Below are 21342 nucleotides of genomic sequence, written 5' to 3'. Positions count from 1 at the left end.
GTGTGTCAGTGGCAAAGAGAGTGAATCTTTAAGGATGTGGATGGGGTACTGATCAAGCAGGCTGCTTTACTCTGGATGGTGTCAAGCTTCTTGAGTGTTGTTGGAGTTGCACTCATCAAGACAATTGGAGCAGATTCCATTACACTCGTGATTTGTGCCTTGTAGATGGTGGACAGACTTTGGGGGGTCAAAAGGTGAGTTACTTGCTACAACATTCCCAGCCTCTGACCTGCTCTTGTAGCCGCAGTATTTATATGGCCGGTCCAGTTAAGTTTCTGGTCCATGGTAACCTCTAAAATGTTGATGGTGGGGGATTCAGCGATGGTAATGTAGTTGAATATCAAGAGGAGATGGTTAGATTCTCTCTTCTAGAATCATATTGAATTATAGAATGGTTAGAGAACAGAAGGAGGCCATTCAGCCTGTCATGTCTGTGCCGGCTCTTTGCAAGAGCAAGTCATCTAGTCCCACTCCCTCGCCTTTTGCCTGGAGCCCCTACAAATTCTTTCTCTTCGGATAATTATCCAGTTTTGTTTTGAAGGTCTTGATTGAATGTAGTTGAATATCAAGAGGAGATGGTTAGATTCTCTCTTCTAGAGCAGCAATTTGATGCACTTAGGAGCATGAAGGTGGGGAAAGCATCATAGAGAGGAGTTTTAGAGACGTGGTTACACCCAAGGTGCAGGCAGGTAGATGGGTGCCCGCTAGAAGGCAGTGAGTGCAGGAATCCCCTATGGCTGTCCCCCTCTCTAACAAGTATACCATTTTGGATACTGTTGGGGGAGATGGCCTATCAGGGGAAAACAACAGCAGCAGCCAGAGCAGTGGCACCACGGCTGGCTCTGTTGTTCAGCAGGGAGGGACAAAGCACAGAAGAGCAATAGTTATAGGGGACTCGATAGTCAGGGGCACAGATAGGCGCTTCTGTGGACGTGAAAGAGACTCCAGGATGGTATGTGGCCTCCCTGGTGCCAGGGCCATGCATGTCTCTGAGCAGGTAGGGTGCATTTTGAAGGGGAAGGGTGAATAGCCAGAGGTTGTGGTGCACATTGGTACTAACCACATAGGCAGGAAGAGTGACGAGGTCCTGCAGGGGGAGTTCGGGGATTTAGGTAGCAAGTTAAAAAACAGGACCTCTGGGGTTGTAATCTTGGGATTGCTCCCTGTGCCACGTGCCAGTGAGGCTAGAAATGGGAAGATAGCGCAGCTAAACACGTGGATAAACAGCTGGTGTAGGAGAGAGGGTTTCAGATATCGGGATCATTGGGATCTCTTCCGGGACAGGTGGGACCTGTACAAGAAGGATGGGTTGCATCTAAACTGGAGGGGCACAAATATCCTGGCTGCGAGGTTTGCTAGCGTCACTTGGGAGGGTTTAAACTAGTGTGGCAGGGGGGTGGGAACCAGAGCAGTAGGTCAGCAGATGAAATAACTGAGGGGGAACTAGTGAATAAGGCCAGTAAGACTGAGCGGAAGAGCAGGCAGGGATGTTGCTGAGCACAGCGGGACTGGTCCTCTGAAGTGCATTTGTTTCAATGCGAGAAGTATAACAGGTAAGGCAGATGAACTTAGAGCTTGGATTAGTACTTGGAACTATGATGTTGTTGCTATTACAGAGACTTGGTTGAGGGAAGGACAGGATTGGCAGCTAAATGTTCTGGGATTTAGATGCTTCAGGCGGGATAGAGGGGGATGTAAAAGGGGTGGGGGAGTTGCATTACTGATTAAGGAAAATATCACAGCCGTACTGCGGGAGGACACCTCGGAGGGGTCATGCAGTGAGGCAATATGGGTAGAGCTCAGGAATAGGAAGGATGCAGCCACAATGTTGGGGGTTTATTACAGGCCTCCCAACAGCCAGCGGGAGATAGAGGAGCAGATATGTAGACAGATTTTGGAAAGATGTAAAAGCAACAGGGTTGTTGTGGTGGGTGATTTTAACTTCCCCTATATTGACTGAGACTCACTTAGTGCTAGGGGCTTGGATGGGGCAGAATTTGTAAGGAGCATCCAGGAGAGCTTCTTGAAACAATATGTAGATAGTCCAACTAGGGAAGGGGCTGTACTGGACCTGGTATTGGGGAATGAGCCTGGTCAGGTGGTCGAAGTTTCAGTAGGGGAGCATTTCAGGAACAGTGACCATAATTCCGTAAGTTTTAAAGTACTTGTGGATAAGGATAAGAGTAGTCCTCGGGTGAAGGTGCTAAATTGGGGGAAGGCTAATTATAACAATATTAGGCAGGAACTGAAGAATTTACATTGGGGGCGGCTGTTTGAGGGGAAATCAACATCTGACATGTGGGAGTCTTTCAAACGTCAGTTGATTAGAATCCAGGACCGGCATGTTCCTGTGAGGATGAAGGATAAATTTGGCAAGTTTCGGGAACCTTAGATAAAGAGGGATATTGTGAGCCGAGTCAAAAAGAAAAAGGAAGCATTCGTAGGGGCTGGAAGGCTAGGAACAGACAAAGCCCTTGAGGAATATAAAGACAGTAGGAAGGAACTTAAGCAAGGAGTCAGGAGGGCTAAAAGGGGTCATGAAACGTCATTGGCAAATAGGATTATGGAGAATCCCAAGGCTTTTTATACATATATAAAGAGCAAGAGGGTAGCCAGGGAAAGGGTTGGCCCACTCAAGGACAGAGGAGGGAATCTATGTGTGGAGCCAGAGGAAATGGGTGAGGTACTAAATGAGTACCTTGCATCAGTATTCACCAAAGAGAAGGACTTGGTGGATGATGAGTCTAGGGAAGGGAATGCAGATAGTCTGGGTCATGTCGATATCAAAAAGGAGGAGGTGTTGGGCGTCTTGATAAGCATTAAGGTAGATAAGTCAGGGCCTGATGGGATCTACCCCAGAATACTGAGGGAGGCAAGGGAGGAAATTGCTGGGGCCTTGACAGAAATCTTTGTATCCTCATTGGCTGCAGATGAGGTCCCAGAGGACTGGAGAATAGCCAATGTTGTTCCTTTGTTTAAGAAGGATAGCAAGGATAATCCGGGAAATTACAGGCCGGTGAGCCTTACGTCAGTGGTAGGGAAATTATTGGAGAGGATTCTTCGGGACAGGATTTACTCCCATTTGGAAACAAATGGACTTATTAGCGAGAGGCAGCATGGTTTTGTGAAGGGGAGGTCGTGTCTCACTAACTTGATTGAGTTTTTTGAGGAAGTTACGAAGATGATTGATGAAGGTAGGGCAGTGGATGTTGTCTGCATGGACTTTAGTAAAGCCTTTGACAAGGTCCCTCATGGCAGACTGGTACAAAAGGTGAAGTCACACGGGATCAGAGGTGAGCTGGCAAGATGGATACAGAACTGGTTTGGTCATAGAAGACAGAGGGTAGCAGTGTAAGGGTGTTTTTCTGAATGGAGGGATGTGACTAGTGGTGTTCTGCAGGGATCAGTGCTGGGACCTTTGCTGTTTGTAGTATATATAAATGACTTGGAGGAAAATGTAGCTGGTCTGATTAGTAAGTTTGCGGACGACACAAAGGTTGGTAGAGTTGCGGATAGTGATGAGGATTGTCAGAGGGTACAGCAGGATATAGATTGGTTAGAGACTTGGGCGGAAAAATGGCAGATGGCGCTTAATCCGGACAAATGTGAGGTAATGCATTTTAGAAGGTCTAATACAGGTGGGAAGTATACAGTAAATGGCAGAACCCTTAGGAGTATTAACAGGCAGAGAGATCTGGGCGTACAGTTCCACAGAAAGTGGCAACATAGGTGGAAGGCATACGGCATGCTTGCCTTCATCGGTCGGGACATAGAGTATAAAAATTGGCAAGTCATGCTGCAGCTGTACAGAACCTTAGTTAGGCCGCACTTGGAATATTGCGTACAGTTCTGGTCACCACACTACCAGAAGGATGTGGAGGCCATGGAGAGGGTACAGAAGTTGACCAGGATGTTGCCTGGTCTGGAGGGTATTAGCTATGAGGAGAGATTGGATAAACTCGGATTGTTTTCACTGGAACGACGGAGTGGAGGGGCGACACGATAGAGGTTTACAAAGTTATGAGTGGCATGGACAGAGTGGATAGTCAGAAGCTTTTTCCCAGGGTGGAAGAGTCAGTTACTAGGGGACATAGGTTTAAGGTGCGAGGGGCAAAATTTAGAGGGGATGTGCAAGGCAAGAGTTTTACACAGAGGGTGGTGAGTGCCTGGAACTTGCTGCCGGGGGTGGTGGTGGAAGCAGGTACGATAGCGACGTTTAAGAGGCATCTTGACAAATACATGAATAGGATGGGAATAGAGGGATACAGACCCCGGAAGTGCAGAAGGTTTTAGTTTAGACAGGCATCAAGATCAGCACAGGCTTGGAGGGCCGAATGGCCTGTTCCTGTGCTGTACTGTTCTTTGTTCTTTGAATCTGTCTCCACCATACTCTCAGACAGTGCATTCCAGATCCTAACCATTTGCTGCGGAGGAAAGTTTTTTCTCATGTCAGCATTGCGTCTTTTGCCAATCAGCTTCCTATGGTTCTCAACTCTTCTGCCAATGGGAACAGTTTCTCCGTAACTACTCTGTCCAGACCCCTCATCATTTTGAACACCTCGATCAATCTTCTTTTAATCTTCTCGTCTCCTCCAAGGGGAACAGCAATAGCTTCTCCAATCTATCCATGTCACTGTTTTCTCCTATCTCTGGAACCCTCGCTAATGCCTTCACATCGGGCTGCATCACTTTAGAGTGACAGGGGTCCTGGAGGGAGGCCAGAAGGTGGGGAAGACCAGGCCTCAGTCCTCCGTTATACCCCCAAAGCCATTTAATGGGGAGGCAATTAACTGCCTGCTTTGGGGGTGCCGTCCCTTTAAGTGATGAGCTCGCACCACCTAAGCTGCTGGCCAATTGGAAGGCTGCGGCTCTGCAGTACGAAGATGTCTGAAAACCCCGGGTCAGAGTCGCAGGGGCCATTCAGGCAGGCCCTGGCAATGGGGTTGGGTGGCGGGGGTCACGCATTGGTGAGGGTGTGGGGGACTTTCTGGCTGGACAGCAAATCACTGTGAGGAGGAATCTCCAGGGGCTATGGATTACCTCCAAAAGAGGTTCACCCACCCGACCCTGCTAAGAGGCTGCCACGCTTTACCTGGCAGAGTCTCCCTGCAGCAGCTGGCCCCCTCTACCTTCCACAAAATTGAGGTGGAGGTGGGGGGAGGCCCTTAACTGGCCATTAATTGGCCACATAAAGGCCTCAATTGGCTTGGGGCAAGAAGGCCATCCTTGGCCTTCCCCGTCCTGGAAAAAAATGGCAGCGGGTCCGGGCCCACCTCCAAGGGCGGAACAAAATTCAGCTCATCCTTTCTAAAGTGTGGTGCCCAGAATTGGACACAAGTTCATCATAACCTCCTTGTTTTTGTATTCTATGCTCCTGTTTATAAAGTGCCGGATCCTGTAAGCTTTATTAACTGCTTTCTCAACCTGTCCTGCCACCTTCAATGATTTGTACACATATACCCCCAGTCTCTCTGCTTCTGTATCCTCTTTAGAATTGTACCCTTTATTTTATATTGCCTTTCCTCATTATTCCTACCAAAATGAATCACTTCATACTTTTCTGCATTAATTTTCATCTGCTACTTGTCCGCCCATTCCAACAGCATGTCTGTGTTTTCTTGAATTCTATCACTATACTCCTCACAGTTCACAATACATCCAAATTTTGTGTCACACCCAAGTCTAGGTCAATCATATATATCAAGATTGAGGTGGAAGTGAGGGGGAGGCCCTTAACTGGCCATTAATTGGCCACATTTGTTCAAGTGACTGTTAATTTTTTCCGAATTATTGTTTCTAATAGCTTTCCCACTAGTGAGATTAAAGTGACATGGACTTGTGTGGTATGAATATTACCTATCAACTATCAGCCCAAGCCTGAATGTTGTTCAGGTGTTGCTGCATGCGGGCACAGACAGCTTGAGTATCTGAGGAGTTGCGAACATCTTCACTTCTGCCCCTATTTTGGATCAGGCCTGCCACCAGTAGAAATGGGCAGGCATTCCACCCTATTGCTCCCTCACTACTTTCCTGGAGTTAAAATCTGGCCCACTAATTAACATCTTGATAAATGAATGTCCTTTGATTAAACTTTTCCCAGCCAGTCCAGACCGGAATCGACCAGATGTGTGTTGCAAGAACTGACTATAATCATGTTGTTTTTACATTATTTTCCTGGTTTCCCTTTCTTCTGGCTGGGGAATTAGTCTCTAATTGTGCTAATTGTTATTATATCATTAATCTATGTCATTATCTTTTATCTCAGTGGAGCAGTCTCAAATTTCTCATCAAAAGGAAATGAGGAGATGTCCTCTTACAGAATTTCTTTCTCTACTTGCTTGCATATTATTTACAACATTTTCCCTAATCCTGCTTTACCTTTTCTGGCACACAAATGAAAGACAGGTGTAAACTCATTAAGAATTTTCTGGGCTAATTTTCTGGAATGTTCCAGTGTAACTATGCTGTTTTTTCCCAAGGAAATTTATGTGTGACTAATTTACGCTGGTTTTATGCCAAAACTTCGATATGGGTGAATTTTCTCATCTGTTTGCATTACTTTCGAAAAACGTTCACCGAAACCTTTTGTCACTTCCTAATCAAAAATACAGCTCATGCAAGTTTCCTGGATCTACATGAATAATGCACTGATGTAGATTTATGCCCAAAATTTAGGCACCCTCTGCCTAGAATCACCTGATGTCAACATAACTGAGATTTCTGGAGTTTGGTTGCAATTCTAGTCACAGTTTTTTCCATTTTATATTTACTGAGACCTGCACTATACTTTAACTAAAGTTCTGTCAATCTCAGCACACCACAAATTTTGTGGCCCCCCCCAACCCCCAACTCACTCCATCGAAACATTTAGAAGGACTATGCAGCTGGAATGGTTTTGCAAACAGGCATACTAATGCATAATAATATGAGAGGAAGAGGAGCAGTGACATGAAACTCTGACAGTGAGACACAATTGTTAAAGACACTACCCCAATAAGAGAAAACTATATTTTTCCAGTAGGTTTGTTCTTCTGAGATTGGGGCAAAGACACATGGCAAGGGCAGTACTGAAGGAGCTTTACTCTGGATCTAAATCATGCTATACTAAACTTGACGTGAATAATGTACCTTTTCATGTGTGTACCTGTGCCAGCAGCAGTGAGTGAATTACAATAGCACCCCACGCTGATTGTAATAGACTCCAGTAACTTGGACAGCAGGTGTTGGGAGGTAGGCCAGCAGCACAATTGCCTGGGGGATGGAATTGTTGGCCAAGCCTCAGCTCTTAAATTTTTGGTGCTTGTTCTTAAAGGGGGATCATTCTTTCTGTTTTTAGATGTCATTTTTTGTTGACGTTGCAATGGGATCAAGGGAGAATAAATGGAAAACTGCCCCTTTGCAGGAAGAGGCTTTGGAGATGCAGATGCAGAAGGTGCAGAAAAGTAGTATTGCACTCTTTGGAGTATAATGCCGTCTTCTAGGTGTGCAAGCTGTGTGAATATGGATAGAAATAAAAATGGATCAAGCCTCTTGGTTCCATTGGATCTGGGTACAAGTAAGAAACAGTTTTGACGGAATCAGAAAGTTTGTCAAAGAGTTGCATGTGTTGTCATACTTTATACATATTGCAACATAGTATTCCTGGCATGAATCAAATTGCAGCATCTTCTGGGAAGGTACCATGGAAAGCCGGGGGTGAGCCCGCCTCCACCATGCCTGGAAGTCCTGCTGCTATTTTGTGTGGCTCAGGCCCTTCAATGGCCGCAGTTGGGGTTTCTGCCCCTCTGAGGCAAGAAGTTCTGCCTCCAAGAGCGGCTGGCCAATCAGAGGGCTGGCAGCTCCCAGTGTCTACTGTGACACTGGGAGCAGTGGCCACTGCTGGGACTGCACCCAGTGAGAGGAGCCACTGTGGACGTCAGTCTCCGAAAAGGTATGTGGGTTTAGGCCTTGCCTGGGACAATCGGCTAGGCCCCAGCAAGGGGGAAGGGAGTCAGAGTGTAGGGCAGGGGAAGTTATATTCTGCAAGGTTGGCCCGTGCTGCTGGGAGGGGGATCCTTAAGGCGGGGGCACTTAAGGGCCCCAATTGGCCTAAGGGTGGACGGGCCGCCTACCCCCCCTCTCCCCCCCCACTGCTGGTAAAATAGCAACGGGGACAGGTAGGCAACAGGCACAGCATCCCCCTGCCTCACACCTGATTTTACACCCTGACCCCCTTGCCTCCTAGCTCACTCCCGGGGTCGGTAGATGGGTGGAGCGTAAAATTAGAGCATAAAATTCCGGCCAAGGTTTCCTCTTTTCTATACAATTACAGAGAAGCTGCAGGGCACAATTTCCGCAAATAGCTTTCTCGGTGACATATAGATATTAACAGGTGCAATCTAAATCTGAGCTGTCACCAGAAGCTTGATGTGAACGGGACTCATGGATGGCTATCTGAGCCTTCTGCTAATTTCTGAAATCTGAATGCATTCTGCATGCTTCTAGGAAAAGGCTGTTGCAAATCACCGTGAATGAATGTGTGCAGGCGATCGATCATCACATTTGAAGCAGTTGGTCCAATATGAGCAGTTGGTCCTCAGCATATTTGGCTCTAAGTTTATGGAAGGATTAGAGGAAGCAAACTCCAGAGGTGTGCTGCAAGTATTCTTCTTTTCCTTCTTTCATTCTTATACTTGCTTAGGAGTACAGAGATATACATTGTGCTACAGTAGAATGACACACAACATATTGGCATCGTATCTCTTTTACAAGGCATTCTTTCCTGTAACATATCTTTTTATCTCATTCCATCTACCACAAGCACATTGCATGCAGTGAATTTAAGGAAACAGCACAAGGTGAAACACAAATCATGTGAAAGGGAGCAAATGGTGGCGACTATGCAGGAACAGCAAGCAACTCGTCAGGCTACCTCAGCCACATGGGTCACAGTGATGGTTATCAGGGTCTTCTGCCATTGGAGTCTTACCAAGCCTGTCTTTAGAACAAAGTTAATTGGTGACCAAAGGGTTTTTGACAGATCTTTTGGAGCAGCTCTGAACACTATTGAAGGTCTACAGGCTCTCCACTTCTTCCTCAAACAGCAACCCAACCAACTCCCATCCACCACTACCCTCTCCTACCTGGGTGAACTTGTTCTCACATTGAACAACTTTTCCTTTAATTCCACTCACTCCCTCCTGATAAAAGGTGTCACTATAGAGACTCCCTTAGGTCCTGGCTATGCTTGTCATTTCATCCAATATCTTGAACACTCTAAAATGATCTTGAACACTCTGTTCTAGTCCTACTCATGTTCCCTCCCTGACTCACAAACCCATTATGTTGATGACTGTATTGGTGTCATTTCCTGTTCTCACCCTGAGCCAAAAAATTGCGCTAATTATGCTTCAAATTTCCAACCATCCATTATCTTTACAAGGTCAATCTCTGACTCTTTCCTTTCTTTCCTGGACCTCTGTCTCTCTATCTCTGTGAGTGGGCTGGGCAATGACATCTATTGCCCACTGATGCTCGCAACTACCTGGATTATACTTCTTCCCACATTGCTTACTTTAAGGACTCCATTCCTCTCCCCCAGTTTGTCCATCTCAGTTAATTCTGATGATAGCAACCAGTGCTTCTGAAATATCTTCCTTTGTCCTCAGCCAGGGATTCTACTCCGCCATGGTTGACAGTATCCTTCACTTGGTCTAATCAATTTTCTGTGCTTCTGCCCCTCAACACACCCTCCTCCCAGTACAAATATGTCCTTGTCCTCACCTTCCACCCATCAGCCTTCATGTTTGACAGATGGCCTTTCACGGTGCAAAATGGGCACCTACAGGTCCAATATGGTGGGCAGTGTGTGTATGCTCCCGCGTCATTCTGCACCAGAAATGCCAGGCCAGCTATATTGGTTACAGCTTCTCCATAGGCGTTCAGGGCTCATGCCTGAAGAGATTGCTAAAGACCGATAACAGACAGCTAAGTTTTAACTTAATTACTTAGCTTACTGTGGAGCTAGGAGGAGCAGGAATGCTCCTCCCAGATCCCATTAAATCTGCAGGGTAGTTGTTACAAATTCTTAGCAAATCTTAGCTATCCCATGATGTCTGAAAGGTTCCCCTGGGATTCTTCCAGCAAATAGATGTTGATAGCCTAAATATAGTCTCTAATGAATATAGGCCAGCAGTAACACATCACCAAGGTGGTCCTTTCAGTGCAAGTAAATGTTAGTCATAATTGGCCAGGAATGTTGTACCATCAACTGAGTGAATGTCTGATATGTCAGATGTTATGTTAAGTCAACAGACATTGAAAAGCCAACATTATCCTCAATCTCATCAGCTAAATATTTTAACTGTTCACTGAACATTTTTTTGCCACTCTCCATTGTATATAGCCTGTGTTGTAGAATACTCAGCTGTCGAATGAAGTTTGCCATTTCAATAATCGGCATTTCTCTTAAAGATAAATGACAGTCCCATTGAAAATCCTAGAGGGAATGCTCCCTCTATTGGGAGCACATAACTGCATTTGGAATTAGAGTCATAGAGTTTTACAGCACAGAAACAGGTCCTTCGGACCAACACGCCTGCACCGACCATCAAGCACCCATGCATGCTAATCCCATTTTCCAGCACTTGACCCGTAGCCTTGTACACTGTGGCGTTTCAAGTGCTTATCTAAATACTTCTTAAAAGTTGTGAGGGTTCCTGCCTCTACCACCCCTCCAGGCAGTGGGTTCCAGATTCCAACCACCCTCTGGGTGAAAAAATGTTTCCTCAACTCCCCTCTAAACCTCCTGCTCCTTACCTTAAATCTATACCCTCTGGTTACTGACAACTCCGCTAAGGGAAAACCTTCCTTCCTATCTATCCTATCAATGCCCCTCATAATTTTGTATACCTCAATCAGGTCCTCCTTCAGCTTTCTCCGCTCCAAGGAAAACAACCCTAGCCTATCCAGCCTTTCTTCACAACTGAAATGCTCCAGGCCAGGCAACATCCTGGTGAATGTCCTCTGCATCCTCTCCAGTGCAATTACATCCTTCCTATAGTGTGGTGACCAGAACTGTACACAGTACAGCTGTGGCCTAGCCAGCATTTTATACAGCTCCAACATAACCTCCCAGCTCTTATATTCTATGCCTCGGTTATTAAAGGCAAGTATCCTATATGCCTTCCTAACCACCTTATCTACCTGTGCTGCTGCCTTCAGTGATCTATGGACAAGCACCCAAGGTCCCTCTGACCCTCTGTACTTCCTAGGGTCCTACCATCCACTGTATATTCCCTTGTCGTGTTAGTACTCACAAAATGCATCACCTCACACTTCTCAGGATTAAACTCCATCTGCCGCTGCTCTGCCCTTACCAGCCCATCCATATCGTCCTGTAATCTAAGGCTTTTCTCCTCACTATTTACGACACCACCAAATTCCGTGTCGCCTGCGAACTTACTGATCATACTTCCTATATTCACCTCTAAATCATTAATGTACATTACAAACAGTAAGGGTCCCAGCACCGATCCCACTGGTCACAGTCCTCCATTCGCAAAAACAACCCTTGACCATCACCATCTGCCTCCTGCCACGAAGCCAATTTTGGATCCAATTTGCCAAATTGCCCTGGATCCCAGGGGCTCTTACCTTCTTAACCAAGCTGCCATGCGGGACCTTATTAAAAGCCTTACTGAAGTCCATGTAGACCACATCAACTGCTTTACCCTCATCTACACATCTAATCACCTCGAAAAATTCAATCAAGTTAGTTAAACACGATCTCCCCCTGACAAAGCCATGCTGATTATCCCTGATTAATCCCTGCCTCTCCAATTATATTGTGCCTAACATTGACAAATGATTTAACCAAAGTGGGTCTGTGCACAAACTAATGTCAATGGATGTGATACTTTTACTCTTTGTGCCAGAATTATGACATACACTGAAACAGTAAGACTCAAAATACCTGGACTTCATTTTCACTGCATTCAAAAAACAATCTTGTTAATGTAACTACTTGGAATCTCTCTATAATGAAATATTTCCATTTCGATATAATAAATACAACGGTCTGACATACGGAAAATCTTTTATGTATGACTTTCAAGTACCTAAATAGAATTAAAGCAGATATTATACATGCTCGAAATCTGGAATGTAATGTTTAAGCAGCTCCTGTACCCTGGTTCCAAACAAATAATCAAGAGACTGGGAAAGGTAAACATTTATAAACGTGGTGTTCCATCAGTCTTCAGATTCAAAAGCATGCAATGTTATACAATATGCCTGATTTTTTTTCCTGTTGTCTTCAGAGGCTGACAGTATTTTGGTTGAGTTTAGTGCAGGTCCCAGTGATCAAAACGAATGAGAAAAATTGCTGAGTTGCTGAAATACACTGATAATCAGGTCACCTCTAGATTCTGCTGCACATCACTTTTTGGGTGTAAGTCGGCACCGGAACTTTATTTGTGTAAATGCGGGAAACCCAGCTTCTCCAACCTATCCATGTAACTAAAGTTACTCATCCCTGCAACCATTCTCGTGAATCTTTTCTGCACCCTCTCCGATGCCTTAACATCCTTCTGAAAGTGTGGTGTCCAGAACTGGACACAATACTCCAAATGAGGCCGAACCAATGTTTTATGCAGGTTTATCATAACTTCCTTTTAGGTTTAAATAGATTTAAGGTGCTTGCTTCTCCCAAGGAACTGTGTAGCTGAGGAAGATGAGTTGATGGTAACATGTATGGATGGGACAGGCTGCATGGAACATTTTAACTTTGCCTGATTTTTTTTTATTTGTTTGAGATATTAAACTGCTTAAAATAAATGATCAATGCCACCATTAGAAGCACAGGTAAAGTAATAGGCCCCTGCCTAACTGTGCTTCCCTACCTAACCTCACTTTGGATGAACCTACACCACATGGATGGCAACAGTTCAAGGCGGCAGCTCACCACCACGACCTTCTCAAAGGCAATTAGGGATTGGCAATAAATGCTGAACTTGCCAGCGAAATCCACATCCATAAATTAATTTTTTATAAAATCTGATATACGTTCACATGCCAATATCGCAAACCGCAGTCCCTAGGCTTTGATTACTTTATTTTTATAACTAGTACCCTCAGGATAATGATAACATTTCCTCTCCATGTCTCATATACAGCAGGAGGATTGGAGTAAACAGTTTCCTACATTACAACAGTGACTACAGTTCCAAAAGACTTCATTTGCTGTAAAGCGCTTTGGGGTGTCCTGCGGTCGTAAAAGGTGCTATATAAATGTAGGTTCTGTCTTCTTTCATACAGGAGGAAAGGCATACAATTATACTTCTCCAAACGACTGAATTTGAAGATAGCTTGCCTGCAACAGGACAATTCCTTCTCTTTTCAAGGGATGTGTCAAATTTCAAGATACTATCAATTATTAATCACATTTAGGGTAACTGATCCATTATCGCTCAAATCCAATCAAACAGCTTTTTCACTATTTTCGGGCTTTTTTATGCAAGATTACGATACTGCAGCAAATTGTGTTACAGGCAATAAGTGTAGAAGAATGTAGGGTTTGTCACTAACAAATGACTACAACTGAAAATGTTTAAAGTCAAAAATGATTAAAACTGAATTGACTCACACTCCCCCATTATTTCCTTTCATTGTCTGGAAATGTGAGATTTAACCGCTGGTGGAGCTTCTGACCACCTTCTGTCTCATTCAATATATTGGTTTTGTTTTCTCTGCTTATCTGCCTTACTGCCCACAGTTTGTCTTTCATTTATCCGTTCAACATTCAGGAACACATTGCAATTTGGTTTAGTGCCTCTGACTGTTTCCCAGCAATCTTTCATCATTCATGTGGTTTCTTTTCATTTACTTTCTTTGTTCATGTATTGTTCCCAGCTTTTCCTGTATTAACTATTGCTCTGTTATTGCACTCCCATGTTTTCCTGTTCAGATTTTTTCCGCCTTCCTCTATTTTTTCATTTTTGTCTCCATGTTCCCAACATATGTCTGAGGGACCATTCCTTTCCTCAGCAAATTGCAGTTTGTTTTCTTCTGTACTTTTTTTGTTATTGTTTGCACCTCTTGTATGTCCAATTGTATACAGTTTTCCATGTTTTATCAGGTCATATCTCTAATGTTCATTATCTAAGTCATAGAATCATGGAATTATAGAAGGCTATCGTGCAGAAGGAGGCTATTCAGCCCATTGTGCCTATGACGACTCTTTGGTAGAGCTATCCAATTAATCCTACTCTTTCCTCATAGTCCTGTACCTTTTTTCCTTCAAGTACCTATCCAATACTCTTTTGAGTGTTACCATTGAATTTGCTTCCAGCACCCTTTCAGACAGAGCATCTCAAATAACAACAACTTACTGTTTAGTTTAGTTTAGAGATACAGCACCGAAACAGGCCCTTCGGCCCACCGAGTCTGTGCCGACCATCAACCACCCATTTATACTAATCCTACTCTAATTCCATATTCCTACCACATCCCCAGCTGTCCCTATATTTCCCTACCGCCTACCTATACTAGGGGCAATTTTTATAATGGCCAATTTACCTATCAACCTGCAAGTCTTTGGCATGTGGGAGGAAACCGGAGCACCCGGAGGAAACCCACGCAGACACAGGGAGAACTTGCAAACTCCACACAGGCAATACCCAGAATTGAACCCGGGTCGCTGGAGCTGTGAGGCTGCGGTGCTAACCACTGTGTAAAAAAAAACTGATTCCTCATTTCAGTTCTGATTCTTTTGCCAATCACCTGAAATCTGCATCCTCTGGCTGCCAACCCTTCTGTCACTGGAAACAGTTTCTCTTTTTTTACTCAATCAAAAACATTCATAATGTTAAACACCTCTATCAAATCTCCTCTTGTCTTCTCTGCTCTAAGGGGAACAACCACATGTCCTCCTGCCTCTCCACATAACTGAAGTACCTCATTCCTAGTATCATCCGAGTTAATCTGTTCTGCACCCTCTCTAAGGCCTTGACACCCTTTCTAAAGTGTGGTGCCTAGATCCGAGCACAGTGCTTCAGCAGAGGCCTAACCAGTTTTTTTTAAAATAAAAGTTTAGCGTAACTTCCTTGCTATTGTACAGTATTCCTCTTCTAATAAAGCCAAGGATTTAACAGCCTATTAAGGGCCTAGACTTGGGTGTGCAGGACACAAGTTCAAATTTTGCAGATGGCACAAAACTTGGAAGTAGTGTGAACTGTGAGGAGGATAGTGATAACTTCAAGTCAGGCTGGTGGAATGGGCAGACTCATGGCAGATGAAACTTAATGCAGAGAAGTGTGAACCGATACATTTTGGTAGGAAGAATGAGGAAAAGCAATATAAAAGAAAGGATACAATTCTAAAGGGGGTGCAGAGAGCAGAGAAAGACTGGGGGCTATATATGCACAAATCATTGAAGGTGGCAGGACAGGTTGTAAAAGTGCTTAATAAAGCAAATGGGATCTTAAAGTTTATAAATAGAGGCAGAGAGTACAAAAGCAAGGTAGTTATGGTGAACCTTTATAAAACACTGGTTCAGCCTCAACTGGAGTATTGTGGCCAATTTTGGGCACAACATTTTCGGAAGGATGTTCAAGCATTAGAGAGGATGTAGAAAAGATTTACAAGAATGGTTCCAGGAATGAAAGACTTCAGTTATGTGAATAGATTGGCAAAGCTGGGGTTGAACTCTTTGGAGAAGAGAAGGTTGAGAGGAGATTTGATGGAGGTGTTCCAAATCACGAGGGGTCTGGAAAGAATAGATAGGGAGAAACTGTTGCCATTGGCAGAAGGGTCAACACCAATTTAAGATGATTGGCAAAAGAACAAAAGGCAACATGAGGAAAAACTTTTTTTATGTAGCGAGTGTGGGGGTAGCAGATTCAATCGTGGCTTTCAAAGGGGTATTGAATAATTATCTGAAGGGAAAAAATTTGCAGGGATATGGGGAAATGGAGGAGGAGTGGAACTAGGTGAGTAGCTTTTAACAAGAGCCGACATGGACACAATTGGCCGAATGGCCTCCTTGTGTGCTGTAAACATTCTATGATTCCCGACTTGTCCAGCCACCTTCAAAGATTTGTGTACAGGTCTCTCTGTTCCTGAACGCCCCTTCCCCCTTAAAATTGTACCATTTAGTTTGGCTCTCTTCATTCTTATTACCAAAATGAATCACTTCACTCTTCTCTGCATTAAATTTCATCTGCCATATGTCTACCCATTTCATCAGTGTCCTCCTGGTGTCTGTTACAGCCCTGCCTCACTGTTAACTACATTTCTGAGTTTCATATCTGCACACCCCTTCAACTGCACTATGGAGGTGATGGTTCAGGACCATGTTCCACCTTGGGTGGCATATGAGGGCAGCAGGACATACTGGAACAAAAACAAGAAATGCTGGAATCACTCAGCAGGTCTGGCAGCATCTGTGGAAAGAGAAGCAGAGTTAACGTTTCGGGTCAGCGACCCTTCTTCGGAACACAATTGGGACATACTGGGCTGGATTTTACCTTAGGCAGATGGGAATTCACCACCGACGTAAAAGTTGGGGGCAAACCCGCTTCCGCCAAGCCCGGGGATCAGTCCCGCATTTTATGGGTTCCCGGGCTTTATTTGTCCCGAGGCGGGACTTCCACCCGTTTGAAGGAGGAAGTCCCACCTCATTGAGTTGCCAGCCAATCAGCGGGCCGGCAGCTCTTAGTCCCAGCAGCGCCACTGGGAGCGGTGACCACTGCTGGGACTGCAGCCCAACCGACCAGATGGAGCTAGGAGTGAAGGTAAGTTGAGCATGCCACACCAGGGAGATCGGTCCTTCCCTGGTGAGGCTGGAGTGGTCGTTTGGGGGGAGGGGGCGTCTTGGGTCCCGGGGCTGGGTTGGGAGGCAGGGGCGGCCCTCAATCAGGCATCCTGTGCCCGACTGCCATGGCCGCCCCCCCCCACGCACCCCCACCCCACCCCGGCACATGGAAAGGCTGGCAGCTATCGCTGGGCGGCCTTTCACGTCCCCAGCATGCCCGCTTGCCACAGGTAAAATACCGTCCACGCCCACAGACACTAGTATTGTGAATGAGCACCAAATCTCAACACAAAGCAACAGAGGCAGGCTGCATTCCAAGGGGGTCAATTTCAAACATTCCAACATCACAACAGAACTGATACTGTTAAAGGACTGGAATTTGGGACGTTATCATAAAAGCGACACAGTTGTAACCCAATTAAGAAATTGGGGAGGTCACTGTTACAACTAACCGGCCCCTGATCACAGCATTCACTCCTGTCAAGACAGGAGAGAAACCTTTTCATGTATATCCGCTCTGGAGCCTGGAATATCTCACCTTGGTGGAGTTCATTGTTCTTGGTCATGAAAATAACATCAGCACTGAGTGGATCTGTCTGGACCAGGCAGGTAACAAACAAAAGAGATTAAAAGGTGCTAAGCGCTGATCATCCAGCAGGATGGCTTCAGGAGATGTGTTTATGATATTTCGATAAGGGTCATCATAAAAAGGACAAGATCGAAGGGTTTGGTGCTGCAGTCAAGAAGGAGGGTCAGGAACGGTCAACCTGGCTCGTGGACCTACAAATTCTCACTGGAAGGGCCAACCGTGTGGAGGATCGTAAGGTATCAGCCGTATCCAGGGGTATTTGGGGCTGAGAGTTTAAAACAATTTTAAGTGCAACAACCAAATCCTGGGAGGGTTTGGGTTTCGAATTGAGTGAGTTTGGGGCAGAAACGTGGGGTTTTGCCTGTGGTTTTTCGAAAAAGGTTTATCTTATAAGTTGTGGTGACTTGTGTGTTTGGGTGGGTGCCAAGGTTAAATCGTGGAGGGTTTTAAATCAGACTAACCAATCAAGGTGTCGTGTGGTGTCCTTTAAATTAGTTCAGAGGTTTTTGTATCAGGGTGTTAGGAGGGTTTTAATAAATGAGTTTATGGTTCAACCCAACTCTGTGTCTGTGCAATTTGTCCTTTATAAAATATTAAAGTCAAGAACCATCAGTAAAAGGGGAAACGGGAGCAGGAACCTCTTACAATCATCTCTAAGCTTTGCAATTATGATCTGTTTACTCAAGTTTAGCTCATTAATGTAGATGAAAAAGAGCAGTGGTTCTAATACTGATCCCTGGGGAACACCACTGTATACTTCCCTCCCATCTGAAAAACAATCAGCCAATCATTCACACTACTCTCTGCCTTCTATCCCTTAGCCAATTTGTATCTATGTTTCCGGTGTCCCTTTAATCCCATGGGCTTTAATTTTTCTAACAAGTCTATTATGTGGTACTTTGTCAAACAAAGTGACTCCTGACAATATAGCCAAGCGCTGACGTTATCAGTACATTCCCAGCTGCACACATGCACAGCATGGTTTCTTCCTGCCAGTATGTATCAGACAGTAACGTTCCAGTGGATGAGGCTGGATTTGTGCATGTACCAGTACTGCGCCACCTAGTGGTTGCATTGTCAGCAAATGCAGCCTTTGTCAAATGCCTTTTGAAAGTTCATATACACAAAATTAACTGCATGACCCTCATCAATCCTCTCTGTTCTTCATCGAAAAACTTGATCAAGTTAGTTAAACATAATTTGCCTTTAACAAATCTATACTAACTTTAATTTATTAACCCATACTTTTCCAAAAGCCACTTAATTTTTTCGAGGATTGAATTTTATGGGCCCCCCTAGGGGCGGGAACAGAGGTGGGGGGGGGCCCATAAATAGGGTCCTACCAAATTCATGGCCGTGAAAAATGCGTCACAGACTGTGAAATCTCGGGTCCTCCGTGAAATCAGCCATTTTGTGAACTTTGCACATTTTAGTGATTGACACAGGGCTCGCCTTGCTGATTGCAGGGCATATTGCGAACTTTGCATACTTTAGTGATTGACACAAGATTCAATTCGCTGATTGGTAAATGAGGGAGGTCTTCCAGTGCAGTTTTGAGAGAAGCAGTCTCAAGTATTAAGAGACAAGTGAGAATGCCAGAATGTGAAAATCAAAAATGGCCACTACCATTACTGCAGCACATTGAGTGAAAGAATTTGGGAGCCAAATTCTGCATGTCAATGGTGGAATACTATTTTGTACAAGCTGCAATGTTTCATTGGTGGGCAACTGTTCATCGCCACTTACAGTCCAAAAGCTATCGCATCAGAAAGAGAGCATCTGACACCGCACTGCTGGAAAGCGAACATACAAAACAGCAAGCAACAATTTCATCTCTTTTTAAGAAGTCGGCAAAGTGCTCAGAAAATTGTCAGTTGGTTACAATTGAACCTGTGGATACTTTTGCAAGCACCAACATACCATTGGAAAAGATCACCCAAAGCTGTGGACATTCATTCACCATAATGCGCATATTTGTAGTTGTTTGCCAAGTGCAAATAAACTACAACAGGACAACCTACCAAAGGTTTTTGCTACACATTGTGAGGAGATGAAGCCTCCCATTAATGCATGTGAATCTTTTGCAATTATTTGTGATGAGTCCACCGATGAACAAGACAACTATGTGCTGCATGTTTTGTTTGATTTTATGTTGGATAAGGCCGAAGATGTACAGTCAGGAAAGCTAACAACAGTGCTTGCAGCCTGCATCCACTTAGAAGCTGTTAATTACACTACAGTTTCCCAAGTGATAATCAAAACCATTTCAAAATATGGTGCAAATTTCAACAAAGTGTCTGGTTTCATTAGCGACAATGCAACCTACATGACAAAATCTTTTAAATCTGTGCTCCAAGGTGTAATGTCTAATGCTGCCCATATTACATGTAATGCACATATGGGGTTGAATTTAATGAGCCTGCCACCAAACCCAGGAGTGGGAATGGTAAATGTTATCTTTCCTATCCATCACGTGGACACCTGCACCACTGTGATTATGCAATGAGCACACATTTTACATATTGGAGGCGCAATTGTGGGGAGGGGAGGAGATTTACTGATCACGGCCTCAGCTGTGGAAGATTGAGTTTGGTAAAGTTGACAAACCAGTCAGCTACATTAAAAAGATCTTTAAACACTACCCTAGTCACAAGCTTCGATGCAGGCAACACATTGCAAATGGGGCTGAAATGAATGAAATGAGGAACAAAACCCTTTCTCCAGAGCCAGTAATTACACATCTCAATTCTTGGTTTCAGGCATTGAAGCATCATACAAATACTACTCAGACTTCATCTCAGAAGAGCTCTCACTGACACTGAAAACACAGGTTTTAACTGACATTGTAACACTTCTAAACAATGCACAACATAATGAGGAGGTTCCGTTTATTGCCAAGAATGCTACATTCACTTGCTTTGAATCTCGACACATCACAATCCATAAAGCTTACAGTAGAGTAATGAATATACTATTCTGGGCTGAAGTACAGTCAAATGAAAAACACTCTGATGATGCTGAATTAAATGCCTGTGCTCAACAGGTGTTTTCTTACACGGCACAGAAGCTAAAACAATATTATTGCAGCAGGAAAAGTCAAACGTGCAGTGGTTTGAACAACATTCTGCAGCGTTCCTGAAAGCTGTGTGTATCTTTGACCCTACACAAATGCAACTATTGATGGTGGATTTAAATGCTTTTGATGCATTTGATGTGATTCCTGGCTTTGACAAGAACAGTAGGCTGGAGATTCCTGCTTATAAAAGCATTGCAAAAGAAGCAGATTGTACTTTGCCTGTGCTGCACTTTTGGAACTCTGTGGAATGCAGAATCCCCCACCCTTGCAAGGTTAGCACGGCACTGTCTGACAATTTCAACAAACTCTGTGGGAGCAGACAGAGCTGTGTCTAAATACAGACAGGTGTTCACAGTGCAGAGACAGGGAATGAAGAAAGAAACTGTTACAGGTTGCTCTCTGCTCACATTGAACCACTGACTTCAGTGAGTAAAGAATGTGACCTGTTTATAGTCAGCTTTTTATAACAATTTTTGAATATACAATAAATGCCATTTGAAACCAGAAACCTCCCTTTTTTAAATTTTAAATAGATCATTTTCGTGGTTTGTTGCAACACCATGAAATTTACAATATAAATAGCTGATATAGTGAAATTCACAATGCTTAAAATGCCGTAACCATGAAATTTGTAAAATTCTGACTGTGAATTTGGTAGGGCCCTACCCTATGTGTGAAGGCCTTCCCACCAAAGTCACTAAAGGGCCTCTTTCCGCCTCTACCTCAATTTATTTGAAGGAGGACTGGGCCCATTGTCGCAGGAGATGTCGCCAGCCTTCTAGCGGTGTCAGGGGGTCCCTCTTTTAGGGGCAATTCAGGCCCCTGGAGGGCCCCCCCTGGCTGCTATGGCTCATCCTCACAAACATCCCAACCTCACCCCATTGC

Source organism: Heterodontus francisci, chromosome 15 (assembly GCF_036365525.1).
Source record: "Heterodontus francisci isolate sHetFra1 chromosome 15, sHetFra1.hap1, whole genome shotgun sequence".
Lineage (NCBI taxonomy): Eukaryota > Metazoa > Chordata > Chondrichthyes > Heterodontiformes > Heterodontidae > Heterodontus > Heterodontus francisci.
The sequence above is the reverse complement of the archived record's forward strand: the minus strand, read 5'-3'. Positions refer to the sequence as shown.